This window comes from Pelmatolapia mariae, linkage group LG13, assembly GCF_036321145.2.
Source record: "Pelmatolapia mariae isolate MD_Pm_ZW linkage group LG13, Pm_UMD_F_2, whole genome shotgun sequence".
Taxonomy (NCBI): domain Eukaryota; kingdom Metazoa; phylum Chordata; class Actinopteri; order Cichliformes; family Cichlidae; genus Pelmatolapia; species Pelmatolapia mariae.
Genome location: NC_086238.1, coordinates 36,358,358 through 36,375,425, shown reverse-complemented (window position 1 = coordinate 36,375,425; position 17,068 = coordinate 36,358,358). Strand labels below are relative to the sequence as shown.

The following is a 17,068-nucleotide window of genomic DNA, read 5'->3' as shown; positions in this document are numbered from 1 at the left end:
ATGAAGATCCTCAGTGTGGATCAGTATAATATCAGCCTTATGTCTGCAGTTTCGTGTCAGCACAACTTTAAAATCATTTTCATCTCAGCACAATTAAAACATGGTGACTGACCTCAGAGTTTCAAGTCTACATCCCGGACTCTCCAGAAAACCACATAGCTGCTTCACTCCTGAATCCTGCAGATTGTTGCTACTCAGGTCCAGTTCTCTCAGATAGGAGGGGTTGGACTTCAGTGCTGCTGCCAGATAATCACAGCTGATCTTTGACAACCCACACCACCTCAATCTGTATAAAGATGGAAAGAAGTAAGTTTTAGTAGACAAAGTGTGTTCTTGAAACTATTTATTGTTTCATTATTTCATATGTTCAGAGCTGAAGAACGTTCAGAATGTAGAAGTTTAGAAAATGGAAACTCCAAACAGCTGAAGCCAACAGAAAACAGCTTCAAAAGGACACAACAAGAGAAAAAACTCCACATGTAATGGTTTTAATGATGCACAAAAGACTGAGTGCAAAGAGCGAGTGAGGAGGATGACAGTGAGATGGTACAAGAGGATCAAGAACCCGGCGAGGAAATGAGCAGGAGCCTGTTGAACTGAAGCTTTCACAGAGACGTCTTTTACTGGTCATAACCAGGACACAGACTCTTAATCCTGAAATTTGGATGACCTTTCTCTCTTTATGTTCACAAATGATGCAATAACTCTGTGACTGTCCTGGAACTTTCAGTAATATCGTTACATCCTTTTTACCTAAGTTTCCACAGCTTTTATGACAGCAGTGTACATTCACCTGCAGGTTTATGATGCACAAACTGCAGGAACCAAACTCATTCTGGCTCATTTGAATTATGTCTGCATACAAAGACACTTTGAAACTCTCATCAGTATGTTTCCTGGCCTACTAGGAGGGATCAAACTCTGGATCTTTTTTCTGGATCAGTTAAGGATGCTTTTCCATCCGAAGAAAGACCAGCACCATACTTGTTGTGCATAAAAGGTGGGAACATCAGCGCTGCCACATGGGCACAACACTGCATGAACAAGGACAGCACTTCCAATAAAGGACTAGGACAAAGAACAGGTGAATGAGAAAACCCTGTTGGTGTGGACAGACCATCGGGGCTCCAAGACTAAGGAACAGAGATGTCCATGTACCAGCTGAGGATGCTGCAGTGATCCTGGAAGCTTGGTCCAATCTGAGGCCGTACCGTGTAAACTATGTGAACCACAGTTTCTTCACAGACTTTAGCCAAGTGAACATCTGGAGATCCAACAGTGCACGAGCTGCAAGTGATCAGCTGTTTTATCGTATACACAGATTCTCTCATCAGCTGCTGTAATGTGAGTGCACTTCTCAAATCTGCTTGAGCAGCAGTATATCCTTGATGTTGTTCCTTTCTAACCAAAGATATGGGACTGAGCTCCACTGAGCTCATTCTACTTTCATTCAGATATAAACTGCTACAGTCTGCTGCTCATTTCTTTGCTACCATCACAGGAGTTCTTTATTCTGTTCTTCACTCTTATTGGTTCTTTGTGTGCTTGTTTTTAGAATAGTAGTAAGTCTTATTGTTCAAAGAAGGCAGTCAGTTGTAACTAAATGTAGCTGCTACAAGTATTTTATTTTTTTTACTTTATATTTATTGGGTATTTTTTCCTGGAAAGTGGCCACCGACGCCGAATCAGATGTGGATGAGGCGGTGTTGTGGGAATCGTCGAATCAGACGAGGCAGGACAAGACAACGGTATGGGAGCGGCCGGTGGCAGAGCAGAGGCTGCACACTGGGGAGAAGTCTGAGCAGCAACCTGAGCAAGTATGTGAACTGCAAACAACGGAGCATGTAACTGAGCTAAGAATGGTGACAGTGCTGCAGCCTGAGATAATAAACTGGGGGCTTGAGATGGAAACAGATCTGCTAATTTGCTGAGGGATTGAGCTAGGGCCTGAAAAGCCGGATGAGGAGGTGGATGAAGTGGTAGACTGACAGGTGGAAGGGCTGGCTCTTCCGAGCCTCCAGAGTGTGAGGACAATGGCTGGAGAGCCTCAGCTGAGCCTCTAGGGAGGTCAGGTTGGATCCTGGCCGCCCTCACCCTGGGTGCTGGGACAGGCACAGGAGCAAACTGGACACCGGTCACCCCCCACCCGAGGAACAGGAATGGGTGCAGGAGTAGACTGGGTCACAGCTGCCCTCGCCCTGAGAGCTGGCACAGGAATGGGTGATGGCTGTGCGTCAGCAGCACCGTCCAGAGGAATTGGTACCGGTGCGGGGACGTGCTGAGCCCTAGCTGCTCGAGGAGCTGGTGCAGGGACAGGCTGAGCCTTTGCTGCCTTCACCTGAGAAGGTGAAACAGGTGAAGGGGAAGGCAGAATCTGAGCCGCCCTGCTAGCAGGAAAAGTCTGAGCAATGGGTGTGGAAATAATGACTGGATGAGTGATACTGACAGGTTTAGAGGTGTGAATATTTTTAATAATGGCCTGGGATGATGAAACAGTTTCTTCGGCGGCAGGATGGTGAGTATTAATTGGATAGTCCAGAGTGTAATCACAAAACACAGTCTTTTGATTAGGTAGATGGTGAACAGTCTCTGGCTTGCAGTGAGGAGGAAGAAAGGGAAAGCACTGCCTCCTGCCACTCGAAAATGTCTGAGTCCACTGGGTCACAGACGTGTCTTCGTGGCACGGGTCTTGTCATTCTCTCAGGGATGTGTGTGGATGAGAAGAAGAGATAAACCAAATGCAGGACTCATGGTGAGAGTTGGAGTTTATTATAATAACGGGACGAGCAGAACGTAAGATGGCTGAACTGACTGAAAGACTGGCTGGCTGAACTGAGTACACACATGCAGAGTAGACAACATCAATGACAAAACGCTGGACCAAGAGAAACTGAGGGTTTAAATACAGGCTGGATGGTGAGTGATTAGAAACTGGTGAGTGAACGGCTGAACTTAATCTGAGTAAAGACACATGGAAGTAACTGGAACAGCAAAACAGGAAATGAGAACAAGTGACAAAATAAACTGAACATGAACAAACTGAAAACACTGGGTGAGCCACCCAGGAACCCTGACAGTTGTTCCATAGTATGAATTTCGTGTATTATTTCTGTCCAGTCAGAAACAGTTGGTGGTTCCTCATTCAGCCATTTATGTGTTATAGCTTTCTTGCTGGCTCCCTGTAGTATCTGTAGCAGTTATCTATCCCATTTCTTCAATCTGGTTGGTATATTGCCTAAACAAAAAGACACTGAAACTCCCTTCAAGCTGTGACCCAATTATCTGCTTAGTGTGTTCAATCACAACTGACCAGTAGGGGGAGATTTTAGGACACTCCCAAAAGACATGGAAATGGCCTGCCAAAGTATATCCACATCTCCTCCAACATTTCCCTTGGTCAACATTTTTGCTTTGGAGTTCTTTAATCTTAGGTGTGATAAAAAATTAAAAAAAAAAAAACCTCAGTGTTTTCCCAAGTGAATTCTCTCCATAGTTCTAAACTTAATATAGGTGGTAGACAACACTTTCCTTTCTTTTTGTAGTGCTGAGTAGATCATGGAAATGTTTTTTAGCGGTTTCCCTTTGCATATATGTATAAAAATTTGGACTAGAGATCTTCCCTCCTTAGGCACAATCTCCATATTAAAATGTGATTTTAATCAAAGATATCAAAAAAAACAAAAATCACCTCTCCTCAAGATGTAATTAACTGACATTTGTTGGAAGGTATCTAAACCTTTTTCAGATGATATTTTCCAGTATGCAGTGATACCTAGGTTGCACCAGTTTTTAAACCTACTGTCAATATTTGCAGGGGTGAATGCTGTGTCATATGCTGGCCACCGTAGTATTCTCGCGTCTCTTTCAAACATTTTATCTTTAAGTTCCCCAAACCAGATACTGTGGTACTTTTATGCAGTAGGATACTAGCCGGAAGAGGGACATGAACTTCCACCTAGTCTATTTTTTTCCATCTGGTGTCACATGTTGGGTTGCACCATGCAATCAGGACTCTGAGCTGTGTAGCCTTATAAGTTTTCTAGACATGCCTCCTTTATTTCTAGGTAACTCCAGTGTCTCATACTTTATTCTAGGCCTGTGTTCCCCCCCCCCCCAAAAAAAAATAAATAAATTTTGAAACATTGTTTTCCATTCAATAAACTGTGTGGAGGATACCTGATGGGCAATGCCAGGAATAAATAAAGCAGTTTAGGTAGTACCGTCATTTTTATTAATTCAATCCTGTTATGCATATTCATTGGCAGTAGCAACCATCTGTCGAAATCTGCTTTAATATTTGCTGTTAGAGGGGTATAATTAAATTTGCAAATAATGGTTGATTCTTTGGGCAGTTCAACCCCTAAATATTTAATTTAGTTCGTATTCCAACTACCCTTTAGGAGTTTAAGAATATATTTGTTTGGTTTAGATTTAGAGATAAGAAATTGAGTTTTGTGAAGGTTTAATTTGTAACCAGAATATGAGCCAAACATATTGAGCAAAGATAGTAATATTGGTAGGCTAATATCGCGTTTAGTAAGAGTCATCAGGACATCATCTGCATATAAACAAACCTTGTACTCTTTGCTGTTGATGATAACACCTGTAACTTCCTCGCATTCTCAATCGCCTGTGCCAATGGATCTATAAACAGTGCAAATAGAGTAGGGCTAAGAGGACAGCCCTGTTAAGGTTCAAACAGGGGACTCAAACGCGGAGACTCCTGAATCAGCTGAACACAAGGATTTATTTACAGAGTTCACCAGGTGTATATACAGAGAGTGCGGGGTAGTGCTATATACAACAATGTGAGGGACAGGCTCCAGGGAAATCCAAGGGGGGAAATCACTCGCTCTCCAACTCTCCACATACACGACGGCAGTCCCTTTCTTCACACTTGACACACACAGGTTCACACGCGAAAGGTAATCCAGGGGGTCTGTAGACAAGGAGACAGGAATGAGTTCGATATTCACAAAGACACTTGACTTATCTGAGCTGTAGCTTGACTTTCACTGACGCGTGGCAGACAACGATCCAACGAAGACCAGCAGTCACCTCCTGGCTTAAATGCCATTCATCTTGATGGGCATCAGGTGTGTTCTTTTCCGTGGGCGTGGGCCGAGGGCGTGAACCCACAATGAGTTCCGCCCCGGCGACAGAGAGGAGGAGAGAGAGAGCGCGAGAGAGAGAAAAGATAGAAAAGACCGATCAGCATCTCGCCGATCCCCCAGGCCGTGACAGTACCCCCCCCCCCCAACGGGAGCCTCCCGGCGAACCCCAGGCTTGTCCGGATGGGCCTCATGGAATGCCCGCACCATGCCACAGTCCAGCAGGGCAGCCCGCGGGATCCAGGACCGCTCCTCCATCCCGTAGCCCTCCCAGTCCACCAAATACTGCAGGCCACGCCCCCGGCGCCTGACGTCCACGATCCGAGAGACAGTGAAAGCCGGGTGGCCATCGATGACCCGGGCGGGTAGCGGGGGCCTGGAAGGAGGGCACAAAGGACTGGACAGGCAGGGTTTCACTTGAGACACATGAAACACGTTATGGATCCGCATATTTCGGGGCAATTTGAGACGGACAGAAACCGGGTTAACCAGAGAGTCTATAACAAACGAACCAATGAAGGTGGGAGACAGTTTCTTTGACTCAGCCCGGAGCGGAACAAATCTGGTAGACAGCCAAAGCTTTTGTCCCGGGGTGTAGGCAGGTGCGGGGGTCCGGTGACGGTCCGCCGGGCGCTTATTGCGATCAGCTGTGTGAAGAAGGGCAGCCAAGGTGGCTCTCCAGGCACGTCGGCACCTCCGTAGATGCTGCTGGACTGAGGGGACAAAGTGCTCACCTTCGATGGCCGGAAAGAGAGGTGGTTGGTAGCCCAGAGATGCTTTGAAAGGGGACACCCTGGTGGCTGAGGAGGTAAGACTATTGTGGGCATACTCAGCCCATGGGAGTTGCTCACTCCAAGTTGTCTGATTGGTGGATGCCAAGCACTGGAGGGCCGCCTCGAGTTCCTGATTGGCTTGTTCTGTCTGGCCGTTAGTCTGAGGGTGGAAACCAGAGGAGAGACTGACCTGCGCTCCGAGGGCATTGCAGAATTCTTTCTAGACCCGTGATGTGAACTGTGGCCCCCTATCAGAGACGATGTCCATGGGGATTCCGTGAAGGCGAAACACATGGTTAGTTAGGAGTCAAGCAGTTTCTAAAGCAGTGGGGAGCTTGGGAAGGGCGACAAAGTGAGCAGCTTTCGAAAAACGATTAATGATAGTAAGGATGACTGAGTTACCTGATGAGGAAGGGAGGCCCGTGATGAAATCCATTGCAATGTGTGACCACAGGCGGCCAGGGGTCGGTAGAGGTTGGAGAAGGCCGGAAGATGGCTGATTGACGCTCTTGTTTTGAGCGCATGTAGGACAGGCAGCAATGTATTCGAGGACATCCTTAGCTAAAGACGGCCACCAGGCGAAGCGTTGGAGGAAGGTAATGGTGCGGTGGACCCCAGGGTGGCAGGTGAACTTGGGTGTGTGAGCCCAATGCAAAACACGTGACCTGACAGTTGAGGGAACAAAGAGTAGGCCCGGGGGGCCCATACCAGGGTCCGGTTCCGTTCGTTGGGCCTCTCGAATAGCTGACTCAATCTCCCAGGTTAGGACCCCGACAACACACGTGGAAGGAAGAATGCGGGCGTCCTGGGCAGCGTCTTCGGAGGTGGCGAATTGGCGTGAGAGGGCATCGGGTTTGACATTACGAGAGCCGGGTCTGTAGGTGATTGTGAACTGGAATCTGGTGAGAAACAGAGCCCACCTGGCTTGCCTGGCGTTGAGTCGTTTCGCGGACCGGATGTATTCCAAGTTTTTGTGGTCCGTCCAAACCACGAACGGTTGGGCAGCTCCCTCCAACCAGTGACGCCACTCTTCTAGGGCCAGCTTGATGGCCAGTAGCTCTCAGTTCCCCACATCGTAATTCTTTTCTGCAGGAGAGAGACGACGAGAGAAATAAGCACAAGGATGAAGCTTACCGCCTTGTCGCTGGGAGAGCACCGCCCCCACTCCTGCGTCCGAGGCGTCACAAGGGTTGACTGAGATCGGGTTGGATGAGGATGGGTGCAGAGGCAAAGCGCTCCTTCAGGCAGAAGAAAGCCTGGCGAGCCGGTTCATCCCAGCGGAAGGGGACCTTAGGTGAGGTGAGACGAGTCAGGGGTAGAGCGAGCTGGCTATAGTTGTGGATGAAACAGCGATAAAAGTTAGCGAAACCCAAGAAACTCTGAAGCTGCTTGCGATGGGGATGGAGTGGGCCAGTTTAACACAGCCTGAACTTTGGCGGGGTCCGCTCTCAGGTTACCTTGTTCAATGACATAGCCCAGGAAAGAGACAGTGGAAACATGAAACTCACATTTCTCCCCCTTCACGAAGAGACGGTTTTCCAGGAGGCGTTGGAGGACCAGCCTGACATGGCGTTCGTGTTCAGAGACAGAATGAGAGAAAATGAGGATGTCATCCAGATAAACGAAGACAAAGTGGTTAATGAAGTCCCGGAGTACGTCGTTTACCAGGGCCTGAAAAACAGCTGGGGCATTGGTGAGACCAAACGGCATGACAAGATATTCAAAATGACCAAGGTGAGTGTTGAAGGCAGTTTTCCATTCATCCCCCTCCCTTATTCTTACCAGATGGTAGGCGTTGCGCAGGTCCAGTTTAGTGAAGATGGTGGCCCCCTGAAGGAGCTCGAAGGCAGAATTTAACAAAGGGAGTGGGTATTTATTCTTCACTGTGATGTTGTTAAGGCCCCGATAGTCTATACAAGGTCGTAAGCTCTTGTCTTTCTTGGAAATGAAGAAGAAGCCGGCGGCCACAGGAGATGACAAGGGGCGAATGAGTCCTGCGGTGAGTGAGTCGGTGATGTATTTTTCCATACTTTCACGTTCGGGCTGAGACAGACTGTATAGGTGGCTGGTAGGGAGAGGTGCGCCTGGAAGAAGATCAATACCGCAGTCATACGGCCGATGCAGAGGAAGCGAATGTGCTCTATCCTTGCAAAACACTTGTTTGAAATGAGGGCGTGAACCCACAATGAGTTCCGCCCCGGCGACAGAGAGGAGGAGAGAGAGAGCGCGAGAGAGAGAAAAGATAGAAAAGACCGATCAGCATCTCGCCGATCCCCCGGGCCGTGACAAGCCCTGTCTATATCCTCTTTTAAGAACTAAGTCTGAGAGGTCCCCATTAACGTTTATCCTTTTATAAAGAGAATTATACAAGGAGCTCAAACAAATAATCATCTGGTTATTAAAACCAAAGTGTTTTAGAACCCAATATGAAAACTCCCATCTGACGGAGTCAAAGGCTTTTTCAGCGTGAAGGCTAAGAACTATTATCTCTATGTTTTTTATATAATTTATTTGATGAAGTGCCCGTCATATGTTATTGTGTGTTTGTCTATTCTTTACAAATCCTGTCTGACCAGTATCAAAAGTTCAGGGAGTATAGGTTCAAGTCGCTTGGCCAATATTGTTGCAAATATTCTATAGTTTATATTTAATACTGATATAAGTCTGTAGGAGCTACATTCGGTTTTGTCTTTTCCAGACTTTGGTATTACAGAGATGAGAGCTTGTCTCCATGATACTGTTATTTTGCTGCCCCCCCCAAAGATATAATTAAAACAGGATTTCAGTAACGGTGTAATAGTATGTTTACAAATTTTGTACCATTCTGAAGGGAAACCATCCAGGCCTGGCATTTTATCCCCTTCAACTCTGATATAGTTTTATTAATTTCTTCCTCTGTTATTTCTTGTTTAAATACCTTATTTTGTTCTGTTCCGATAGAAGGTAAATCTAGAGAGGCCAGGAAGTTATCTACAATTGTCAAATCTGTTGCTGGGGTCTGGTTATATAAATTTGAGTAATACGTAACAAAGGATTTTTGTATGTCTTCCAGGTTATATTGTATCTTATTGGTCTGTGGGTTCTTTATTTTGTGTATATACCTGTCGCCTTGCTGTTTACGTGTCTTCCAGGCAAGAAATTTCTTAGCTTTGGGGCCATTTTCATATTAGGTCTGCTTAATAAATCTGCCTTAGCAGCATCCCATAACACACTGGGTGAAATGTCTCCATTGTCATTATCATTCATATAGTTTTTAAATTCATTTTCTACAGATTTACAGAACTGAGTTTCATTGAGAAGGCTGGAGTTAAATCTCCAAAGGGTCGCTTTACGCTTAAAGTCCAAGTGTAATGTCAAATAAACTTCAGCATGATCTGAAATGTCTCTTACTCCTATATCACAATCAATAACCCTATGTCTGTCGAGTTGAGCATGAAAATGTAGTCCAGTCTAGAAAACATCCAATGAGATTGTGCTGTGTGTTTTGTCTTGTACTCCGGTTTAGTGGCTCAGTTCCTGTGTTTCAGTTCCTATGTTTTGTTCTGTGAGTTATATTTATGAGGCGTTTTTCCAGCAATAAAAGCTGCGTTTTAAGTTAAGTCCCATATTTGAGAGTCCTGCGTTTGGGTCCTTTCCTGCCTGCTGCACACAGCCTTTTTTTTTTTTTGTCTTTTCTTATCCATACGTTTAGTCTTAAACTCAAGGAAACATAACAACAGAAACAACAGATCTCGGGTTCAATTCCTGCGGAGGCTTAGGGCCCAACGAGCGGTGACATCTTTGTATCCCTAGCGGGGTGTCTGGAAGTCCCAGCTCGGTCTTAATAAAATTGTCAATAAATTCCAGTATAATATTTCCTTTCACTCCCTCCGGTATACCATGAATACGTACATTATTTCTTAATGAGCGTGCCTCCAAGTCTATTAGTCGTGCCCGAAGGTGCTCTTGTAGTTCAAGTGTATAGGAGAGCATGTCTTTCACATCCATACCAAATTCTTCCATTTCAGATACTCTCCGTCCAGTCTCCTCAATCCTTTGAGCCATTTCTTTCAAGTCAGTGTTGATAACACTGAGCTTCTCATTCATCTCCTCTCTCAACTTTGATAATTCACGGGGGATATCAGACTGTGAGTGGGTTTAGTCATTCCTGCTGCAGTGTTTGTCCTGATTGAAGTGACCTGCTGAGAGCTCACACTGTTCTCTGTAGAAATGATATCAGTCTGACTCGTCACAGGTTTGGAGGCGTGTTTGATGTTTGCTCTTCTGGAAACTCTCAGTATAAAATATGGAATATGCAAAGGAATGGAGACACGCTTCAGTCTTTATGGACCTGTTTCTGTACCTGCCACCATCATTCTAGATGTTTGTACATCAGCTTATGAAATCCTGCCAGCTGTTGAAGTTTCTTATTCTCCACCTGCTTCACTGTCACGTTGTGGGCAGAGCTGCCTGAGCCCCGCCCACACAAAAGCTTCCAAACAGCAGACACATACCTGACCAGTTAGCATTACCTAGCATGCCGTGCAGCAGTGTCAGTTTGTAAATGCGCAATAACTCCTGCTCCAAACTGTTTCTGTTTCACAGATTGCTATGTGCCGTGACCTTTGACCTGTTAAAGAGAGTCAGCTGTGGATTATTCACAACTGTGTCTGATACTTAGAAATTTGAGGAAGAACGGTACACAGTTAATTAGAGTCCCCTCTCTCTGAATTTGGAAAGGTCGGCAGGCCGCTCAGCACCCTGTGGTCCATGGGCCATACTTTGAATATGACTATTGGAAATGTGAACATTGTTCTCCTACAGTCAATTAACTAAACCAGAGAAGAAGAAAACAGACTTTACCATGAAGATCCATGAGAGAGTGGCTCTTTTACTCAGTGTGATTGTTTTTAATGTACTCTTGGTTTGATCTGCTGTTGTATATTTTGCACATGTTGTTATCGGATATTGTATTTGTTTTGAACGTTGTATATTTATGTGGTATGCGTATTTTGACTTTTTGACTCTTGAAAATGAGATTTTTAATCTCAATGAGATTTTTTACCTGGATAAATAAAGGACAAATAAATAAATAAAAAAGATCCTCAGTGTGGATCAGTATAATGTCAGTCTTATGTCTGCAGTTTAGTGTCAGTGCAACTTTAACATCATATTCATCTCAGCACAACTAAAACACGGTGACTGACCCCAGAGTTTCAAGTCCACATCCTGGACTCTCCAGAAAACCACACAGCTGCTTCACTCCTGAATCCTGCAGGTTGTTCAGGCTCAGGTCCAGCTCTCTCAGATGGGAGGGGTTGGACTTAAGCGCTGCTGCCAGATAATAACAGCTGATCTTTGACAAACCACAGAGCTTCAATCTGTATAAAGAATGAAAGATGTAAGTTTATTAGACAAAGTGTGTGCTTGAAATCATTCAGCGTTTCATAATCTGTTCAGAGCTGAAGAAGGTTCAGAATGTAGAAGTTTAGAAAATGGAAACTCCAAACAGCTGAAGCCAACAGGAAGCAGCTCCAAACAAACACAGCAAGAGAAAAAAAACACTGAATTTTTCACATTAAAGTTGTACATTTATCATAAAACCATGAAAAAGACTTGAAAAAGCTGTGTTTTCCATTCAAGGACCCGCATGGCTTCACTTTTAAAGGTGAAGTGTGAAAGAAATGGACATATTTGAAGTCCATCAACACCTTTTTTCTAGTAGCTAGTAAACAAACTACTAGCTCATTTTCATTCCAACAATTCCTCTTCTGACCTGGACTAACAACACAGGTCTCTATGTGGAGCTGGCTGTGAGACCAGTGCTCAGGGACCATGCACAAAGTGCAACACTAAAAGAACATCAGACACAAATTTGCTTCCAGTACTTTCACACAAACATCTACTGTCATAATTTTTACCAAACTCTGTGGATCCTTTATTGGAAATTCAAATGTGACTCAAATGGTCAGACAAAAGAGGGTTATAAATAAATATGATGAAATTTTGTATATTAAAAGGAAGTTGCTGAATCATTTTTCTCATAAACCAAACATGATTCACAAACGTGTTTTTACAAACACTTTGATCTGCAGGATAACCCAGATGTTTAAAGGCATTTTACTCATGCTGTGTGAGAGTCAAGTTATTACTCAATATTTATGGATAATGTTTTTAAATTGGGCAGAACTGTAACTACACTAAGCTCAAATATCTGACAGACATTTAATCCCATTTCAGTTGGGCCTCATCCTGGGCCAGATTATCCAACTCACACTCTGACCACAGCTGGGGTCCATCCAAGAGACAGGAAACAAAACCAACAAAATAATAAAGAGCACCATTTGATTTTCTTACATTTTAGCTCTTCAAGCCAAGCATACTAAAAACATGAGCATATGTTTTCTGATAAAATGATGTCACAGGTAGAGTAAATTGGTGGTGTTACAGCCGGCCTTTCTCCCCTCTGCTGCCGAGGCTGTTAGTCTCTCCCAAACTCAGCTACAGGACTTCCAAATCAATGAAAGCAGCAGAAGTGGCTTTACAAATGAAAGAGGAAGAAGTTTGTCAGGTGTGGCCCACACATGGGCCAGCACAAGGCCAGTTGCAGACACACTGGTGGTCCTGTGCTGGCTCATGTATGGATTACCTCTGGCAAACCTGATCTGGGCCACCAAAGGGCCGTCATTTTTTGCGGTATGTGGGCCATGTGTAAGTTGTGTGCAGCCATGGGCCAGTTGCAGACACACTTTTGGCCCAGAACCGTTTCAGCTCTGGCCCCAGATGTCAGCCTAATGTGTACCTTAATCAAGCCATGTAATAACAACATGTGCCGGAACATAATAGTGCAAAAGTAACATGACGAAACTCTGTTCAGACAGTGAATGGACTAATTCTTATGTAGCGCTTTTCTGGTGGTCTCCCGGATTACTCAAAGTGCTCTATACAACATGCAACATTCACCCAGTCACACATTTTCTCTAAACTGAGTGATTCCTAACTATATTCATACACATACACACTCTTGACATGCAGACTGGAGAAGTCAGGGATTGAACAACTAACTTTCCGATCAGTCGGTGACCTGCTCTACCTCCTGAGCTACAGCCTCCCACTGGCAAAGATGAGTAAACTGTCACTAGGTTTTGGATAAAGTGTACACTCACAAATCTGTCAAACTTGCATTTGAAACATTGGCTACCATAGCAGTATAGTATTGCAACATGGCATTTGGGTCTTCTAACTAAAATAAGAAAATAGGAACATAAATAGTGCCATCATTGCCAGACCTGGCCCACATCTGGTTGACATACACCCTGCCATGACACCGGTCAGTCAGAAGTGCCAGCTTGATGCCGGATCCAGGGACGACCTGTTTTCTGTGGGCCTGGGCCACATACACCAAATCACAATCGGCCCAGATATGGCATGCCATTGCATAAACAGTGGCGTCATTGCCAGACCTGGCCCACATCTGGTTGACATACACTCTGCCATGACACCGGTCAGTCAGAAGTGCCAGCTTGATGCCAGATCCGGGCCAGACCTGTTTTCTATGGGCCTGGGCCACATAAACTGAACCACATATGGCATGTTATCACATAGACAGTACCATCTATGCCAGGCCTGGTCCATATTTGGATGACATACGTCTTATGCCAGAAGTCAGCAGTGCCGGCTTGATACGGCTTGCTATATGGGTCACAATCACAGTGGATTTCCACTCATGAAAAAGCTCTGGCTGCTTCATTTCTGATTTCATATCAGAGACTTTAAAGCTTCAGTTAAGCTGTACTGTGATGCTTCCTTTCCATATTCCAGTGAGGCCTTCATAATGATTTCACCTGTTCTGTACACACACTGTGTGCCCTGTATGTCTAATTATTGAAGAAGGAAAGGAAGCCGAGCGTTCAAATCCAGCGGATGAGGGTCCATCACACATTTGTGACCAGGGCTCTGTAAGCTGAACATCCAGCCGTGGCCACATGGAGCCATCATGGATGGATTTAGTGTGAACAATAAAATAGGCAGTGATGTTTCTAAATCTGATCAATAAAACAATGACATTAAAATGATGTGATTACATGGAACTGGCAGATCCTGGTTCAGGCTCCAGTCTGCAGTGATGTCAGCTATCATGTCCCACCTTCACTGGAGGCCATCTTTGGCTTTATTGTCAAACTCTACTCTGATTGGCTGGCCTGGAATCCCTGCTACCCATAATGCAACAGGCATCAGACACAGGCAAAGGTGAGAGGTAAGTGACGGACTGATGAGAGGTAAGTGACAAATGGATGAGAAGTAAGTGACAGACGGGTGAGAGCTAAGTGACAGAAGTGACGGTAAAAGGTAAGTGACTTATGCTGTAGGTCACGTCAGACACCAGAGATTCGGCGGAAAGAAAGTAAATGGTAGCTTAGAATTTAACAAACATTTTCTTCTTTTCAAGCTTCCATTATACCAAATATACCAATCAATTGACATAAAATTAACAATATCTGCTTAATCATGTCCAACACCCTGGAGGACAGCGGGGAGAGCTTAGATGCTCTCCAAGATTACATCGATCAGTGCTTCAAGGATATAGTCATGAAGAAGGCCCAGAGTGCATCTTCCCCGGCAAAAAATGACACCCCGTCATCAAAAAGGAGTCGCCCGGCAGACTCCCCCAGCGCAACATTGCCCACCGGCAAAGACATTGTAGACATCCTGGAGTCGATCGACACGTCCAGTTGCGATGTGAGGTTGTCCCTGGTGGAGATTTTACATAGAAAATTTAAATCCCTGAGAGAATCCCTGGAGTTCAGCCAGCAGCAGGTGGAAATGCTCAATGCCGAAAACGCCACACTACGGGAGTCGGTCAAGACTGTTATCAATCTACAAGCCCGTAGCATGAGAGATAACCTTGTGTTTTCTGGTATCACAGAATCTGCCAGCGAGGACGCAGAAGAAACGGTGGGAGGCTTTATTAAAACATGGCTGAAGCTGCCAGAAGACACTGTGAAGAACATCAGTTTCAATCAAGTCCATCACATCGGGCCTAAGTGGACTGGGAGACCACGTCCTATTGTGGCCAAATTTGGCCACTTCAAACAGAAGGAGCAGGTGAAAAGTGGCGGGAGGGAGCTGAAAGGAACGGACTTCAGCGTGAACGACCAGTTCCCCAGAGAGATCCTGGAATGATGCAAGGTCCTGTTCCCAATCAGACACGACTTCATCAAGAAGGGCTCCCGTGCTGTCATCACCATGGACCGGCTCTACGTGGACGGACAGCTCTACCGCGACCCCAGCATCACTCCTTGGCTATACTGACTTCACTCCAAATAAGAATCTGCTTCACTTTCCTTTTTCTTTTTCTCTCGCTCCCTCTCACACTCTCTTACATTAACACTGGCAATTGATTAACTGTCATGATCCAGAGTCTGCCACTCCGTGTTTATGTTATTATTATTCTGTGGTTTTGGTTATTTTGGGGTTCTTGTACATTCCCTGTTCACGTTTCATGTTCCTATGTTCTGTGTTCCCCAATCTGTGTGAAGTCTGTGTGTTGTGTCATTGCGTGTATGTGTTTCCTGTTTTATTGTGAAGGTCTGCGTCTTATGTGAGTGTTTTCAGTTGCCTCCCTTGTCTCGTCACGTTAATCACTCCCAGCTGTGTCCCCCACCTGTGTGTAATCTCCCTGTGTTCTCTGACTGTATTTTAGTTGTGTCTTCTGTCTTAGTAGTTGCTGGTTTGTCTGTGTTATTCCCCTCCATTTTCCTGTGTATGCTGGCCGCATTACTCTCCCTGCATCTCCGTCTCATGTCTCAAGGTTTCAAGGTTTCAGGTTTGTTTTTGCTTAGCTTTTCCCAGTTTAGTTTACTCTTAGGTTTTGGTTTTTGTCCACCTCATCTCCGTTTGTGTCACCCTTTGGTTAATAAAGCTCGCTCACCACTTAAGCAGTCTGCATCTTGGGTCCATTTATATTCACACACGGCCTGCCTCTGCACCCCGTGACATTAACAATAGATTATATCAACTCGCTAATTCAGTGTGATGCCACAACAGCTAAAACACCATCACTCTCCGCTAGTACGTTAACTACAATGTTTCTGGTTTATTTTTTGTCTGAGTACAGTCAGTTGCCCATAGACATTGCCTGATGAGGGCTAATGACTAAATAGAGTGCACCTGTGTGTAACCTAATGTCAGTACAAATACAGCTGCTCTGTGACGGCCTCAGAGGTTGTCTAAGAGAATATTGGGAGCAACAACACCATGAAGTCCAAAGAACACACCAGACAGGTCAGGGATAAAGTTATTGAGAAATTTAAAGCAGGCTTAGGCTACAAAAAGATTTCCCAAGCCTCGAACATCCCACGGAGCACTGTTCAAGCCATCATTCAGAAATGGAAGGAGTATGGCACAACTGTAAATCTACCAAGACAAGGCCGTCCACCTAAACTCACAGGCCGAGCAAGGAGAGCGCTGATCAGAAATGCAGCCAAGAGGCCCATGGTGACTGTGGACGAGCTGCAGAGATCTACAGCTCAGGTGTGGGAATCTGTCCATAGGACAACTATTAGTCGTGCACTGCACAAAGTTGGCCTTAATGGAAGAGTGGCAAGAAGAAAGCCATTGTTAACAGAAAACCATAAGAAGTCCCATTTGCAGTTTGCCACAAGCTATGTGGGGGACACAGCAAACATGTGGAAGAAGGTGCTCTGGTCAAATGAGACCAAAATGGAACTTTTTGGCCAAAATGCAAAACACTATGTGTAGCGGAAAACTAACACTGCACATCACTCTGAACACACCATCCCCACTGTCAAATATGGTGGTGGCAGCATCATGCTCTGGGGGTGCTTCTCTTCAGCAGGGACAGGGAAGCTGGTCAGAGTTGATGGGAAGATGGATGGAGCCAAATACAGGGCAATCTTGGAAGAAAACCTCTTGGAGTCTGCAAAAGACTTGAGACTGGGGCGGAGGTTCAATGGAATGGTTTAAAACAAAACATATCCATGTGTTAGAATGGATAGAAGTCCAGATCTAAATCCAATCTAGAATCTGTGGCAAAATCTGAAAACTGCTGTTCACAAACGCTGTCCATCTAATCTGACTGAGCTGGAGCTGTTTTGCAAAGAAGAATGGGCAAGGATTTCAGTCTCTAGATGTGCAAAGCTTTTAGAGACATACCCTAAAAGACTGGCAGCTGTAATTGCAGCA

At 45.1% G+C, this 17,068-nt stretch overlaps 1 pseudogene; it reads right to left on the bottom strand.

Moving 5' to 3' along the window:
• Positions 1 to 17,068, bottom strand: part of LOC134640026 (NACHT, LRR and PYD domains-containing protein 12-like) — a 70,969-nt pseudogene that overhangs the window by 40,043 nt on the left and 13,858 nt on the right.